General features: G+C 39.0%; 1 protein-coding gene and 1 non-coding gene across 2 annotated transcripts in view; one reads left to right on the forward strand and one right to left on the reverse strand.

Moving 5' to 3' along the window:
• The window catches only part of LOC124160087 (high-affinity choline transporter 1-like), a 215,605-nt gene that overhangs the window by 184,318 nt on the left and 15,422 nt on the right, over positions 1-15,865 (reverse strand). The window lies entirely within an intron of this gene.
• Trnad-guc lies at positions 5,108-5,179 on the forward strand. Its single transcript has one exon. It is a non-coding gene; the product is annotated as a tRNA-Asp (tRNA).

The raw sequence follows: 15,865 nt of genomic DNA on the forward strand, positions 1-15,865 counted from the left end.
TACATTGATAATCTGTTGCATGAATATAATCTGGAAAATGTGAATGGTTGTGTAGCTCCTTTAGATATAGGAGATAAGAGAATTTCGGAAGAAGCAGATAGCTGTAATCAAACATTGTATCAAAAGGCAGTAGGAAATTTGCTCTACATAGCAAATAATACGAGACCTGATATTTCATTTGCTGTATGTAAGTTGAGTCAATATTCACAAAAACCTAGTGTAAAAGACTGGCAGAGAGTCAAGAAGGTGTTCAGATATTTAAAGAAAACTAGAAATGCGAAATTGTGTTTCAAAGCTAGTGACATATCTTTGAGTGTTTTTTGTGATGCTGACTATGCTAATTCAGAGGATAGAAAGTCAATTTCTGGTCATGTATGTAAATTTGCTGGTTCTCCTATCTTATGGTCTAGCAAGAAACAGCAAGTAGTTGCTACTTCAACTGTAGAAGCTGAATTTATTTCTATGGTAGTTTGTGCAAAAGAAATGTTATGGTTGCACAATTTTTTCAATGAGCTTAATGATTGTAATTACATTAAGTTGCCAATCACAATTTTTTGTGACAATCAAGGCGCAATACATGTTAGTTCCACTTATGCGCTGTCTGATAAAACAAAACATATTGATGTTCGTTACTTGTTCCTTAAAGATATTGTGGCCAAAGGGTTAATTAAGTTTGTGTATTTGCCGTCAAAGGAAAATGTGGCTGATATCTTTACAAAGGCATTGTCAGGGGAGGCTACATCAAAGTTCCGAAATTTATTGGGGATTATTGACTGATGTTTGTTTTTTTTTTGGTTTTGTATTACTTGTGTTCAATTTTTATGACAAGGGGAGGTATCGGAATTAATATTTTGTATTATGGTGTGTCATATAAATTTGCCAACTTTTCGCCATTCTTTTGTTTTCGTCCCAGAAGTCTTCTTGAGTTAGTGTTGAGTTGTAGAGTGTACAACGGGTGTGTGTGCAAATGGCGTGTATTATAACATGTGTTATTTAATTAAAGAGTTTTTGACATGAGGTGTGTGGAGTTGATTTCTGATATCATCTACATCTTTTCATTCATTTATTTCTCGTTTACGCTGACAACAAGACTCTATCAACTTGCACCTTGAACTACCTAATCGTATTTCTTACTCCTCGGTTCTCGCATTTGCGTTCGCTTGCAGATTTATAGTGACATTAAAATTAAGAGTCACTTAAACAGTGATGATCCTTGAAAATAGTACGACTTAATTCGTGAAAACTAAGCCACTAATTAGTAACTAGTAACAGTACCCGTACGATAAACTAAAAAACAGAATATTAATTTTCGATAAAAAGTGATAGTTTGGGCATTCAAAATGTTTGTAATTTAATTCCAAACACAGTAATGCTAATATTTTCCAAATCGGATGTGAAATAAGCTCATTATTAGGTATCACAAGTCGGGACTACTTTTTGGAAATGCGCCGCGCGTAGGGATTCCTCGCTTAATGGATAGTCATAACAAGACAGTTGTACCTTGAAAACCTATAAACTTATGCTGTGAAGAAATGTAAATTGAACCAATTTTTAAATTGTTCTAACAAATGCTTCGAGAAGCATATTGAAACCGAATGAATGAAAAGTAATCGTCTGATCTAACTATCTGATCTGATTTGATTTCCAGCCCGAGAGATTTCCATCATACATCCGGATTATTTTAAGTCCGTGATCCGGACCAAGTTTTCAATGACATTATTTTTAGATATACCTCACAAATGCTATTCATAAACTTCAACCAAGTAAATGTATGTTTGACCGACATATCTCTGTTAGCGAAATGAAAATAACTTGTAGAAACATTGAGATAATCAGAACTCTGCTTTGGAATACATTAATTCCACGAAAGAACAAATACGTCGATAAAAAGTGCGTTTTTTTTTAAGAAATTAAGATCAGATTACTGCTTAGAGTGGACCAGAATATAACTTCAGTTATTTGTGTTTACGTTTCAAACCTTAAATAGCCAGAAGAAGAAGAAGATCCCAGCTCAGTAGCGGCAATTAAATAATGAACTATGGATATTCATCCAGTCATCACGGGCCATAACTGAATATGAAAAATTATTTTTCGCGAGTCAGTAGGTTAAATAATAATAGAATAAAAAAAGTTAAATAGATAAATTATGATCGGTATTTGAAATGATAATACAAATATCGATAGTTATCTACGCACCGGCACTTTTACTTCAGTAAACCTTCGAATCGTGCTAACAAACCTTTGGACAATTACCTACCTACTGTAAACAATCTTACTTAATTCACTTAGACCTAATTTCCGATGAGGTTTCCCGTCGATTGCTCTTTATTATGAATGAGGCAACACAACAAAAAAGCTCCAGTTCAACATTAAAACTTCGTGCCGAGGCATGTAGGTATATTTCCTGGATATAGACAGTTACTTATACCACTTATTTTATAAGAGCGCGACCCGGGTTTCAATGAGTAATCATCATCATCAGGCGCTAATTATAATTTGTTTATCTTGTTGTTACCTAGTTACTTGATGAATTTTAAAACGGACGCCAGAATAGGTGAAAAGGATGGGTAGAGGTATTCATTTATAAGGGTACTATCTTGATTTTCAATAATTTTTAAAATTTCTAACTGTTCCCTAGAATCCAGTTCTCGGCGGTCATTGCAAAAATTTAAAATATTCATTTTAAAATCGCTTCTGTGGCAGTTACATATTAAGTGCTTAGCAAAATTACTCTTTTCATCTTTATTATGTTTGTAAGCACTTAAATGTTCTTTTTTCCTGATGTCAAAACTTCTTCCTGTCTGTCCCACGTATACACCATTGCAATCGCTGCATTTCAAAGAATATACTCCACATCTATCCAATCGGTCTATATGGTCCTTGCATTTAACGATCAGTCTCCTTAAGGTGGAATAAGGTTTAAAAGCCAAGCGGAATTTGTCCTTGGGTAAATGATGAGCCATTTTCAGAGAAAGTGCATCGAGGTACGTCACTGTGCACCACTGCTTCTTTTTATCCTCGTCCGCCGAAAACATTTGGTCGATAGCCAATCTTCTCTATTTTTTAAAAATCAGTTTATCTATTAAATTTTGAGAATAACCGTTGGCAGAAGCAATTTGTTTAATGGTGATGATTTCTTTCTTAAAGTCTTCTTTGGAAAGTGGTATGCTTAACAGGCGATGAATCATGGAATGAAAAGCCATAAGTTTGTGTGAGTAATGGTGTCTTGAACTTGCTGGGATGACATGATCGGTATAACAGGGTTTCCGAAAAATGGAGAAGGAATGCCGGCATTTATCGAGTTTGATTGTAAGATCCAGATAATTTAAGCAATGGTTGGAGTCTCTTTCACAGGTAAATGAAATTGTAGGATGGATGTCATTCAAAAAACTCAAGAACATATCCAGTTGCCGATCAGTTCCATTCCAAAGCACAATAATATCGCCAACGTACCGGTACCAGTATACCACAGAATTTAGTAGGCTATGCCCTGAGCTAAAAATTTTCCTTTCCAAACTATCAACAAAAACATCTGCCAACAACGGAGAAAGTGGTGAGCCCATAGCGAGGCCACTACTTTGTTTGTAAAATTTACTATCGAACTTGAAATAATTTTGTGCCACACATATTTTGAGAAGGGTGGATAATTCGTCCTTCATTTTCTTTGCAATATTGGCTGCCCCCAGGAGATCTATTGCTAGGCCGGTTGCTTCCTCTGGTGGCACACAAGTGAAAAGGTTGACGATATCAAAAGATACTAGTCTTGAGTTCTTCGGAGGTATGATGTCTTTAATTTTGTCCACAAGATCAAGCGAATTTTTGATACCACGCTTAGACATAAATGCAGAGTGCTGCGAGATCAGTTAAGTCAAGGTATGGGCAAGTTTGTGCGCTGGAGCGCTTATACTCGACACCACTGGTCTGATTGGTGCGTCCGGTTTGTGAATTTTAATGAGCCCATAAAGCCTAGGAGGAATAGGGTTTTTAGATAACAAAAAATGCTTATCTTTGGGTTGGAAAAGTTCTTTTGAGCTTCGTATGACATCTCTGATAGATTTTTGGTACTTCTGCGTAGGGTCTTTCTCCAACAGTGACAAATTTGATTTTTGAATAAATTCATAGCACTTCTTAATATAATCCTCCCGCTTCAAAATCACCAGGCAATTTCCTTTATCAGCTTTCTGAATCACCAAATCTTCAGTCACTAGCTGTCTTTGAATTGATCGAACTGTTTTCAGCACTTGCACTGCATCTCTAGAAGGTCGTGAGTCACATATAGCTGGATAAATCTGGATTATAATTAGCGCCTGATGATGATGATTACTCATTGAAACCCGGGTCGCGCTCTTATAAAATAAGTGGTATAAGTAACTGTCTATATCCAGGAAATAATGGAATACCACATAGTTAACCAAGAGTTAGTGAATCATGTAGGTATAGTCCAACATAATCAGCACGGTCAATCATTGAAGTATCCACCTTCGGCATATTATTTGAAGAAACCTTCACGAAACCTGATTCCATGATATGCACTTAAACGTATTTCCCTTTACACACATCAGATCCACCATCTTTTTCCAATGCACACGTAGTTCATTGTATTATAAACACGATCATAACACGATAAACACCTTGCACGCTGATGAGATAGAACAGAATGACGTCACATATCGAGGAGCCAATAGATGAGCGTTTTCGTCTGCTCAATATCGTTGCGAAAACAATGCATATTAAATATTAATTATTACACAAACTAAGCAACATTTAATGCTGTTAATCGAAATTAATGATATTTACGATATACTTTATCGAATAAACAGCATTTCAATCGTATTCCTCCCGGGTGCACATACTCTATTGTTCACTATGCACATAAAAGAAACTGCCTTAAATTGTACTGACCTGTATTTTTATAGCGTGTACACTCTTCTGCACGTTCATGCACGAGCTCTTTATATTTAATGAACTTGTACAATATACACTATAGATTTTCATTTTCAATTTTAATATATTTAAAACAAAAAGACTTTAACAGTCTAAATAATAACAATATATTAACAAAGTTTATTTACTACACCTAGTCAGCCTGCGTAGTTGAATTATCAAATCCTCGGTAGTATAGTGGTCAGTATCCCCGCCTGTCACGCGGGAGACCGGGGTTCGATTCCCCGCCGGGGAGGTTTTTTTTTGCCGGCCTCGGTGGCGGCGGGGTAACGTTCTCGCCTGCCAAGCAAGAGGTCGCGGGTTCGAGTCCCGCCTGGGTAGATTTCCCCGATCCAGGGCATGGTCGTTTGTGCACGTATAATTGTTACATTTGTTGAACACCCCGGTGTAAAATGGCCAATACGAGCTGTATCCGGTGGTTTGAGAATAAAATAAAAAATAAAAAAAATAAATAAAATATCCATTGTAAATTTTTTTAAACAATTATGTATGTAATACAATTAAGTATGAGTTTGATAAAAAAATCCTCCCCGCCGGGGAATCGAACCCCGGTCTCCCGCGTGACAGGCGGGGACCACTACACTACCGAGGATGAGATATCAATAGACGAATTTTAAGACGGAAAAGTAGATTTCGCTGTAGCGATCGCGGTGTCGGGTAGGTCACTCTTACGCGAATTCTGTGCTTTTTTCCCATCCCGCTAAAGTGCTTAACGCCGCTAAACAAGTTTTCACTTCAAAAAAATCTTGCCTATACTTTCCTACCCGACATCTAGAGGGTTTTAAGTTGAGCGGTACTCCGCTCCGCTGAGGGCGGATGGCCGGCGGCCGGCGGAAGGCCGAATGGCATTATCGCTCAAATATTCCTGTATCTGTGGTCGAACTCGCATGGTGTATACTTAACATAATTCCACATTCCACATTAATTTAATTGTGAGATTTCTTACATCAAGTGTTTCACGCCTATCATATGAACACTTTTCTTTTGTACACTCACCTTCAAAAATTCATGAAACCAATGAGGGCCGGTTTTCGCGATCTTAATGACAAAAATTATGTGTGATCAAAATCAACTACATAATTCATTATGTGAGAAACTTACACTAACCGTTAGATGCTAAATATACCTGTTGAATTTGAATTATGGGTGCCGCAAATGTTACGTACCTTGCGGGGTACAACAAAAATACAGAGGGAAAATAATAACATTGTGGAAAAGTGCTACCACTTTCTATTTAATTATGCCGAATTTCCACTTCCTCTATTTAATTATGCTGAACGTAGAGAAAAGAATATCCATTAGCAAAGAAGGAGGAATATTTCGTGGAATATTTGGTAAGAAGATTTCGACTGAATGAAATCAAGCATGCGAAATATATGCGCGCTTTATGCGAAGAGTTTTTTCCCGAAATACCTGAGAAAGTGGAATCAAAGCTCGAGAACAGATGAGCATTTCAAAGAGACGTTGAAAAGCTAATTGCAGAAGGAATTGAAATTCCTTCCATAAGTATATCAATATCTCCCTATCGCATCTAGTGAGTGCAAATGACTACCATGCATGCACAGTTGGCGAATATATGCAGTGTGTAAAAATAATCATCAATTAATATCAATCATTAAACTTTTAAAGGGTGAGTTTTAACTCAGATAAGATGAAATTACGTGTAAGTATAATAAATATAGTTTTATAATAAATTAGTAAAAATATTAGACCGGTTTCCATTTTTTTGAAAAATCTACGAAAAGATTCTTTAGATGCATGAAATATAATTTGATTTACAACTTTCGATAATATAATGTGATTTACAACTTTCAATACAGATATCGACGATAGACTTATCCATCGACTTTCGGAGATATTAAAATCCCTATCCTGTGGCTATGAGATAAATAATGAAGCCTTCAGCCAATATTGCATGGAAATAGCTGAGCTGTACATCGAGCTTAATGGTTGGTACTACATGCTGCTCATGGTACATAAAGTGCTGATACATGGAACAGCAATTTCCAAAGAATTTTTTTTCCAATTTGAGTTTTAAGTGAGGAATCATTGGAGTCCAGGAACACCGATTCCGAGAGCACCGTGCAAGAAAATCCTCAGGAGCGTTAAATAATGAAGATATCTAAAGAAGGCTCCTTTTAATAAGTGAACCATACATTTAAATTACATCAGGAGTTCCAAAAAACAAGGTCAGCCTATCAGTTGAGGTGAAAATCTGCTAATTTTAAGTGATTCGCAAAGCGACAATGAGTCAAATGGGGTGACATCGGACGACGATTCTTTTAAAATTCGTTTTTTTGTGATACATAAAAGTGATTTTATTAAAATTTAAAAATTATTCTCGAATATTCGAAGTTGTTTATGCGAAGTTATTATGAATATTCGAAGTTGTTTGGTGAATGTCTTGTCATTGAGGTGGTACCAACATGATGACCTCACCTTTCCTTAACGTCGTCCCTCCCTTGAAAACCTTTTCCGATGAGCCTGAATAGACATCCCGCAAATGAGTACCCAACCTCAATCCCTCTCCCATTCCCGCTTCTATATTTTACCCCACCCCACCCCACCTACGAGATCGGAGGGAGGGATAACCTTTTTGGCATACCTGACACCAGCTGTGACGAATACGGCCAACGTCAAACTACTATTCTAAACACACCCTCAACTGTTTTTACTCCCTGACCGGCAAGGTTACGTGAGCAATGGAACGCAGCGGTAAAAGGCGATATAAATGAAGTAAAAGCGACCATATAGATATACTGTCTACTTATAAACAATAATAGGTAAATAACGTGCAATTTAATACTAATGAATGCGATAAATTCCAAAAAATGCAAATAGGCGACACAAAAATCGGGCATGTAAACATTTAAATCAATCCATAAAATGTCTAACAGATTAGCAATTATGGATATGGGAGCAAAGATAAGTCTCAGTCTCAGCGATAAGTCTCAGTCTTCCTTCATCCGTGGTCAAGTACGGTCGTGCCCACGATCCGCTAGGCGAGCGAAAGTGACCGCCAGGAAAGGCTAATCGGGGCCAAGGTGCGTATTATACGCACCTTGAATCGAGGCCCGAGGAAGGGACGCTTCGAGGGTCGAAATGGGGAAAGGCGCGGAAGTGGTGGAAGTGAAGTGCCATAAAAAGCTGAGAAACGGTGTACAGTGCAGTGTTGCACCTGGTTTCACTTTAAATGCACTAAGAGCAAGTTGGAGGACTGCGTTAGAGATGAATGGAGATGTAGTGGATGTGAGAATCAGAAGAGCCGGAGGAAGCTGGAGGAAAAAGAGGAGATAATTATAAAATTGCGCGCGGAGCTAGGGGAGGCCAGGAGTAAAATATCTGAGCTTTCCGCAAAAAATGGTGAGCTGGAAACGGCATTAACAGAAATGAGGCTGTTGGTGGAACGTCAATGCGAGGAGGACCCCTACTATGACAGCAAGCGGAGGGAAAGAAGATCAGACTGTACCAGGGAGCCTAAGGAGGAAATGGACTGTAGGCGCAGAGATGGGGGCGATATGGGTGATACAGCAAGAGAGTGCATCCATCAAAAGAGGGTGCCAATGAAGAGAGGAGATAGAAGGATGACATTGAGTAATAGGAGGCAAGAGAGAGGAGAGAGTGAGAAAACGGAGGGCAGAGGAAAGGAGGGGGAGGGGATGCACCTAAAGTTGAAGTTATTGGTGATTCAATGATAAGATTTATCGGGGGCAGATGTCCTAGTGACTGGATGAACGTGCACTGTTTTCCGGGTATAAGAACGGAGCAACTGGATAGGAAAATCGGCAGTATGACCAGTGAAGGTGATGAAAGTGTGGTGATAATTCATGTTGGGACTAACGACATCAAAGTCAATGATTAATCGAGTTGGGGGCGGAGTTTTTATAGCTGTAAAGAATTCAATCGTCAGCCAAGCGATAACCGTAACTGAGACCAGCGTTGAATCTGTGTGGTGTTTAATTAAATGTCCAAAATTCAAAACTATTTTATTATGTTCGTATTACAGACCACCTAACTCAGATATAACGTCAATGTTGGATTTTCAAAATCAAATAAACAGCGTAGCATCCAAGTATCCTGAAAGAAACTTGATTGTGGGTGGAGATTTCAACGTACCTTCTATAGATTGGGAGACTTATAGCTTCATTCCTGGTGGGAGGGATAAAGTGATCTGCGAGGCTTTATTACACACTTTCACATCTAATTCATTGTTTCAAATAGCATCCGCACCAAACAGAGGAGAAAATATTCTTGATTTATTAGCGACAAATATACCACATCAGGTAATAAACGTTGGCACTGTCGAAGGAATAAGTGATCATAGGGTAGTAACTGCAAAGTTTTCTCTAAATACCGCTGTAAACTTTAAAAAAGAGCGTAAAGTTTTCATTTTTAAAAGAGCTGATTTTGATGGGTTTAAGAGTCATCTGAAAAATGCTTTCCCCAAGTTTCAAGAATCAGTATTAAAGTTAAATGTAGAGAATACTTGGAAAGCTTTTCTTTCGCTCGTAACTTCGGGAATAAATAGCTACATCCCTAGTAAAATAGTAAAAGAAGGCAGCGAACCGAGATGGTACGACGCGGAAGTGAGAAAATCATTGAGGCGACAGAGAGCGTGTCATGCTAAAATGAAAAAAGTCAGCACGGATTTATCCGCTAATGAACGCGAGCTAATAATTAAAAAATATAGGATGACTAAAGCCGCCACGAAGGAAGCGTTCAGGAATGCGTTCACGAATTTTAAAAGAAAAACACTAGTAGAGCAGTTACAGGATAACCCAAAAGCATTTTGGTCATATGTTAGGGAAGTTCAAGGTAAACGATCTACCGTATGTTCGCTGAGAAACGACAATGGAGATGTGTTGACAAGCAGTTACGATAAAGCCAATTTATTAAATTCCTACTTTAAGAGCGTGTTCACGGAGCCTTCCGAAAACTCACACGAGACCGATGACAATCCCTGACTACATAAGATGCCAGCTATTGACATTAGTACGCTCGGAATAGAAAATATATTGAAATCGCTTAGTCCAAATAAATCACCTGGTCCAGACGAAATCCCTTCTCGCGTATATAAAGAACTAGCCTCAGAACTTGCCCCCTACTTGCAGTTAATATTCAGTAAATCCATCAAGCAACACGAAGTACCTAATGACTGGAAAATCGCTAATGTAACGCCTATATTTAAAAGTGGAGACAAGGAACAGCCATCTAATTACAGGCCGATATCTTTAACGTCCATCTCTTGCAAAGTCCTTGAACACATCGTAGTCAGCTCGGTAATGAAACACCTAGACGCGCAAAACTTATTAATGGGAAATCAACATGGATTCAGGAAAAGCAGATCGTGCGACACTCAGTTAGCGCTTTTCGCCCACGATATTTTAGTCTCCGGGGAAGACAACATTCCAGTAGACGCGATTTTTCTTGATTTCAAAAAGGCATTTGATAAAGTACCCCACGGAAAGTTAATAATAAAACTGAAATCTTATGGTCTAGACGAAGATGTCATTTCCTGGATTAGAGAATTTTTGAGCGACCGCGTCCAAAGAGTAGTATTAGACGGTGCAGTCTCCAATGAGGTTAGAGTCACTTCTGGCGTTCCTCAGGGTAGTGTCATTGGCCCACTCCTATTCCTACTTTATATAAACGACATTGGCGAAGTAGTGCAGAGTAAGTTACGATTATTTGCAGACGACGCTGTAGTTTACAGAGAAATTCGTTCCAGCAAAGATATAGATGAACTAACGAATGACCTTGCTGCTATCCAAGCTTGGTGCGATGCTTGGCAGTTAGAATTAAATTTGGAAAAATGCGTCGTAATGAATTTCTGGAAGAAGAATAACTCCCTACAACGTAGCTATATAATTCGTGGAACCCAATAAGGCAGTTGAATCCGTGAAATATCTAGGGTTAGACTCAATAATGATCTATCGTGGAATAAACATATTCGAGAAATAACCGGTCAAGCTAATCGTAAAATGGGTTTTGTTAAAAGAATATTAGGAAAGTGCGACGACAAAGTGAGAGAAATTAGCTACTTTTCCCTCGTTAGACCACATTTGGAATACGCTGCCAGTGTTTGGGACCCTCATGAAAAAGGCTTAATAACAGAGTTAGAACGCGTGCAAAGAAGAGCTGCCAGGTATGTGAAAGGTCGTTACGATAGTCTTGTTAGTGTAACTGACCTCTTACATAAACTCGGATGGGAATCTCTGTCGGACCGTAGATTGAAAAATAGACTAAGCCTTTTAGATAAATTCAAGAGCAGTGTCTTTTCTGACGAAGTTAACCATATCTTGCGGACGCCAACGTACTACGGAAGATCAGATCATATAAATAAAATAAGAGAGATAGATTGCAGAACAGACAGATTCCGAATGTCATTTTTTCCACGATCAATAAGAGATTATAACGGCAGCAATAGAACGCGTAAATAGATTGCATGACTTGTAGTGTAGCCTACTAACCTATGTAAAACTTACTGCATGTTTCTGAATTTGTATTCTATATTCTATTTCTAACAGCATATAGTAGTATAGTTTGTTATTATACGGGACGTTTCTTGGACGATGTGGTGTGCATGTGGGAGTCCAAATGCATGCTGCATGCTGGTGATTGATCACCCCCTGCCAAACACCCTAGAGGTGGCTCGCAGGGTAATTTGTAGATGTAGATGTAGATGTAGATGAAAGGTGCAATGACTAATGACCATATTATTGGCTTCATATGGGATTTGTGCACCACGGCGAAAAAGAAATTCAAAGGGGCTAAGATTGTCATTAGTGGCATTATCCGTAGAAGGGACGTGCATTACAAGAAAATAGACTACATAAACGAAGGAATTGAGTGGGTGTGTGAGAAATTTGGAATAACTTTTGTGGACCCTAACTGTTGGATCAGGGATAACCATTTGAGCCGTGATGGAGTACACTTAAACAGACAGGGATCCGCTGTTATGGAGAAGCGGTTCAGAAACATAACGCAGAAATTGTTCCAGTCGGGAAACTTATAAATGGCTCAGGAGGTGGTTCCGTCGATCGAAGAGGATATGAAGGTAAGGGCTTAATAATTCTACTGGCAAACTGTCGCAGTATTTTAAGCAAAGTTGAAGAGTTCGGGTCATTGATTGAAGCCTGCAATCCCGATATTGTGATTGGTACTGAATCGTGGCTTAGTGATCATGTTGATTCCAATGAGGTTTTCCCACATAATTTTGTACCCTATAGGAGAGATAGGGATGGGAGAGGGGGAGGAATATTTATCTGCGTAATAAACAAACTAGTGAGCACACTGGAATGGATATGAGATGATTGTGAGATGATGTCTGTAAGTGTTAAAGGTAAAAATGGTCAGAAAACCATAAAAAATTATTGCTATCTATAGAATCCCAAACGAAGGGATGCATGCGGTGGAGGTTTTAGCGGACGCATGCTCGGAAAGTCCGGAGGGTCATACAATAATTGCTGGGGATTTAAACCTTCCGGGAATTCACTGGGCTGGCGACGCTGTCGCGGTAGGGGGCGGTAAGGCCCAAGAATTTGCTAGTCGCCTTGTAAATGAAGAGGGCTTTGTGCAGGTGGTGGAAAAACCCACCCGTGGGGCAAACATACTTGACGTCATGCCGGTGAGACCAGGAGGGTTGGCGGGTGAAGTAATTGTGTCTCCGGGAATAAGCGACCATTCGGCGGTGTGCGTACAACTCAACTGGGCCAAGGCTCAGTTTAAAGAACCAGATAAGGAAAAGATAATATGGCAGTTTGGGAGAGGGGATAGAGAAGGATTCCAGCTATTTTTAAGGGAGAGGTTCTCTGAATGGATTAGCAAGGGACAGAGTGTTGAGGAAATTTGGGAGACATTTAAGCAGATAATGAATGAAGGCCTAAGTACCTTCGTTCCGAATAAAAGAATCAAAGAAAATACCGACCCAGAGTACTACAACCATACAATTAGATCACTGAAGAGAAAAATAAGAGTGATTCACAAAAAACGGGATCGGAGTCCAGAGTTATCTACCAAGTATAAAATGTTAATCCACTTATTAAATAAGGAAAATAAATTAGCCAAAGAAACGTTTTTGCGGAATATTATCTCTAAAGACAACGGTAATAAATTTTATAAATATTTGAGAAGGAGGAAGGGGAGCAGGGACAGCATCGCAGTTTTATTAAACAAAAAGGGGTCCTTAGTTACAGATGATAAAGAGAAGGCTAATGAGTTCAGCGTCTGGTATTCTAATGTTTTTGCGAGCGCAATGAATAGAATAGATAATTCAGATATTTCACTGGTTTCTTGGGAACGGTCGGGGATGACGAACACACAGAACCCTATAAATATTTCCACTACCAACTCAGAAATATATAACAAAATCAAAAAAATGAGGCCAAATAAATCAATAGGACCAGATGGAATTTCAATCGATTTACTGAAACTTGGAGGGAGTGCTGTGACGGGTTATATTCTTCATTTATTCAATGTAACTATGAACAACAATACCCTACCCAAGGACTGGAAGAAGGCTAACATAAAGCCCATATTTAAAGGTGGTGACAAAAAACTTGTTGAGAATTATAGGCCAGTAAGCTTGACTTCAGTGGTTTGTAAATTAGTTGAAAAGATAATTGCTGAGTACCTCCGGGATTTGTGGGAAAGTGAAAATTGGTTATTCGAACGACAACACGGTTTTAGAAAAGGACACTCATGTCAAACCCAACTCAGGGTTCTGTCAAGAAATGGCTGACTCCATGGATGCGGGTTTGGAAGTGGACGCCGTTGTAGTAGACCTGTTTAAAGCCTTCAATAAAGTCGAACACAATCGACTCATACTAAAGATGAGACAATTACCCCAGCAAATAGACAAACGGGTGATCCTGTGGGTTGAGGACTTTCTGAAAGGTCGAACTCAAAGAGTACAAGTTGGGGATATGAGTTCCGATGAAACAATGGTTACATCGGGGGTGCCTCAAGGTAGTGTTCTTGGGCCAATCTTGTTTTTAATTTATATAAATGACCTCCCAAACAAAATTAACTCGCATGTTAGACTTTTTGCCGACGATTGCATTATTTATAAACAGATAGGAGGAGAGAGCGATCATGAAACTCTGCAAGTGTACATGAATAAAATGGCAGATTGGGTGACTCAGAACGGGATGGATATAAACGTTAGTAAATGTAAGCTTATATCCTTCGGCAACAAGATAAAGTCTACCAAAAGGGAGTATCAGTTCTTAGGTAACCCTATTCCTAGGTGTGACAACTGTAAATACTTAGGTGTCCACCTCTCTAAAGACTTGAATTGGGGGCTGAACGTTCAATATACTGCCAAGAAAGCCTTCATGAAACTGCACTGGGTGATGAGAAATCTAAAGGGAAGCAAGTTTCGCACGAAGGAAATGGCGTATAAAACACTGGTTAGGCCTATCCTAGAGTATGCCTCAATGGTGTGGGATCCCTATGAGGTGGGACATATAAAGGCCTTGGAGAGAGTTCAAAGAAAAGCGGCTCGATACGTTTTGGGTAGGCATCGGAGGATAGAGAGCGTATCAGGCATGTTAAATATACTAGGGTGGGAATCTTTGGAAAGTAGGAGAAAAAGAAACCGACTCTGCGGTATGTATAAAATATACAAAGGGGATAAAGCATGGAGGGAATTAAGCAATGAAGTGGGAAAACCTAATTTCATTGGTAGGAACGATCATCAGGTCAAAATCAAATGCCGGGCGCAGAGGACCAATGTTAAAAAAATTTCATACCTGAATAAAACAATTGAAGATTGGAACAGATTGCCTGCAGAGTTATTTGAGCCCTTTCCTAATAATGTAAAAATATTTAAGGAAAAGCTGAAAAAGTACTTAAATTTTTAGAAATTTTAATTAAATTTTAAAATTTGTACAACTATCTAGTTGATATGTGACTTTGTGGGGATGTTGTGTTTTTCTTTTTTGTATATACATGTTACCACCTGGCCAGTTGCCAAATTGTAACTTATGCAATAATAATAATAACCTTCAGGCATACAGTATATTGTGAGCCGTTACTCGCGTGCCATAGGCGGTCACTAATTGAACTTCCCAACAATCCCCATAGTTGGATAAATATGGACATTGTGGGGAACTTCAAGAAATTTGAGACGTCACCTGAATTTGGGCCCAAATTCTGAAAGACAAAATAATCCCGCAGGAGTGCGCCGCTTTCGACGACGATGCGCGTATGTTTTGTGTCTTGCACTGCGATTCCTTTGGAATTCCATCGCCCACCTGTGGAAGCGTCGTCCTTGGCCACCTGTTGATCGCCGGGACGAACCCCCCCCCCCCCCATTCCACATGCATTGTGACGATTGCAAACGCTCTCCTCCTCCCCTCTCTCCCCTCTTTGTGGGGTAATATTAAAACGGGAATCAGGGCCGGAAGAATCAGGCCGTTTGGTGAGGGTCGAGCGAAGATCAGTTTGCCACCCTCGCCCTACCCCTATCTCCACATAAACGCAAATAAGCTATTTATTCAGATGCGGTGGCTGAAATCACACTCAGTATGTTTGCTATTAAGTAGTTTTATCAATATTGTTGTTTAATAATTGATCAATTAAACTTTTAAATAATAATAATAATATTTTATTTCTATTGCCAATTCTTGGTACTTATTTATCTTTTCGACTACTTTCTTTTCGGATGTTATGCGACAGTGGCACAACAATATCAGTTATGTAACACGTTCTATTTTACTTGTCCATCAACATTATGCCTGGTTCATTATTGACTATAGTTTTATCTGCTTGGATCGGCAAATCGTAGTAAAGTTTAAATGAACTGTTTTTTTTCCTCTGGAAAAGTCAAAGCGGCTGAGAAGTCAATTGGTTGCGTTGACAGCAGGAGGATAAAGAAGCAGTGGTTAACAGAGGAAATGATGTAAGAAATGGAAGAGAG

This window comes from Ischnura elegans, chromosome 6 (genome assembly GCF_921293095.1).
Source record: "Ischnura elegans chromosome 6, ioIscEleg1.1, whole genome shotgun sequence".
NCBI classification, from domain to species: Eukaryota; Metazoa; Arthropoda; class Insecta; order Odonata; family Coenagrionidae; genus Ischnura; species Ischnura elegans.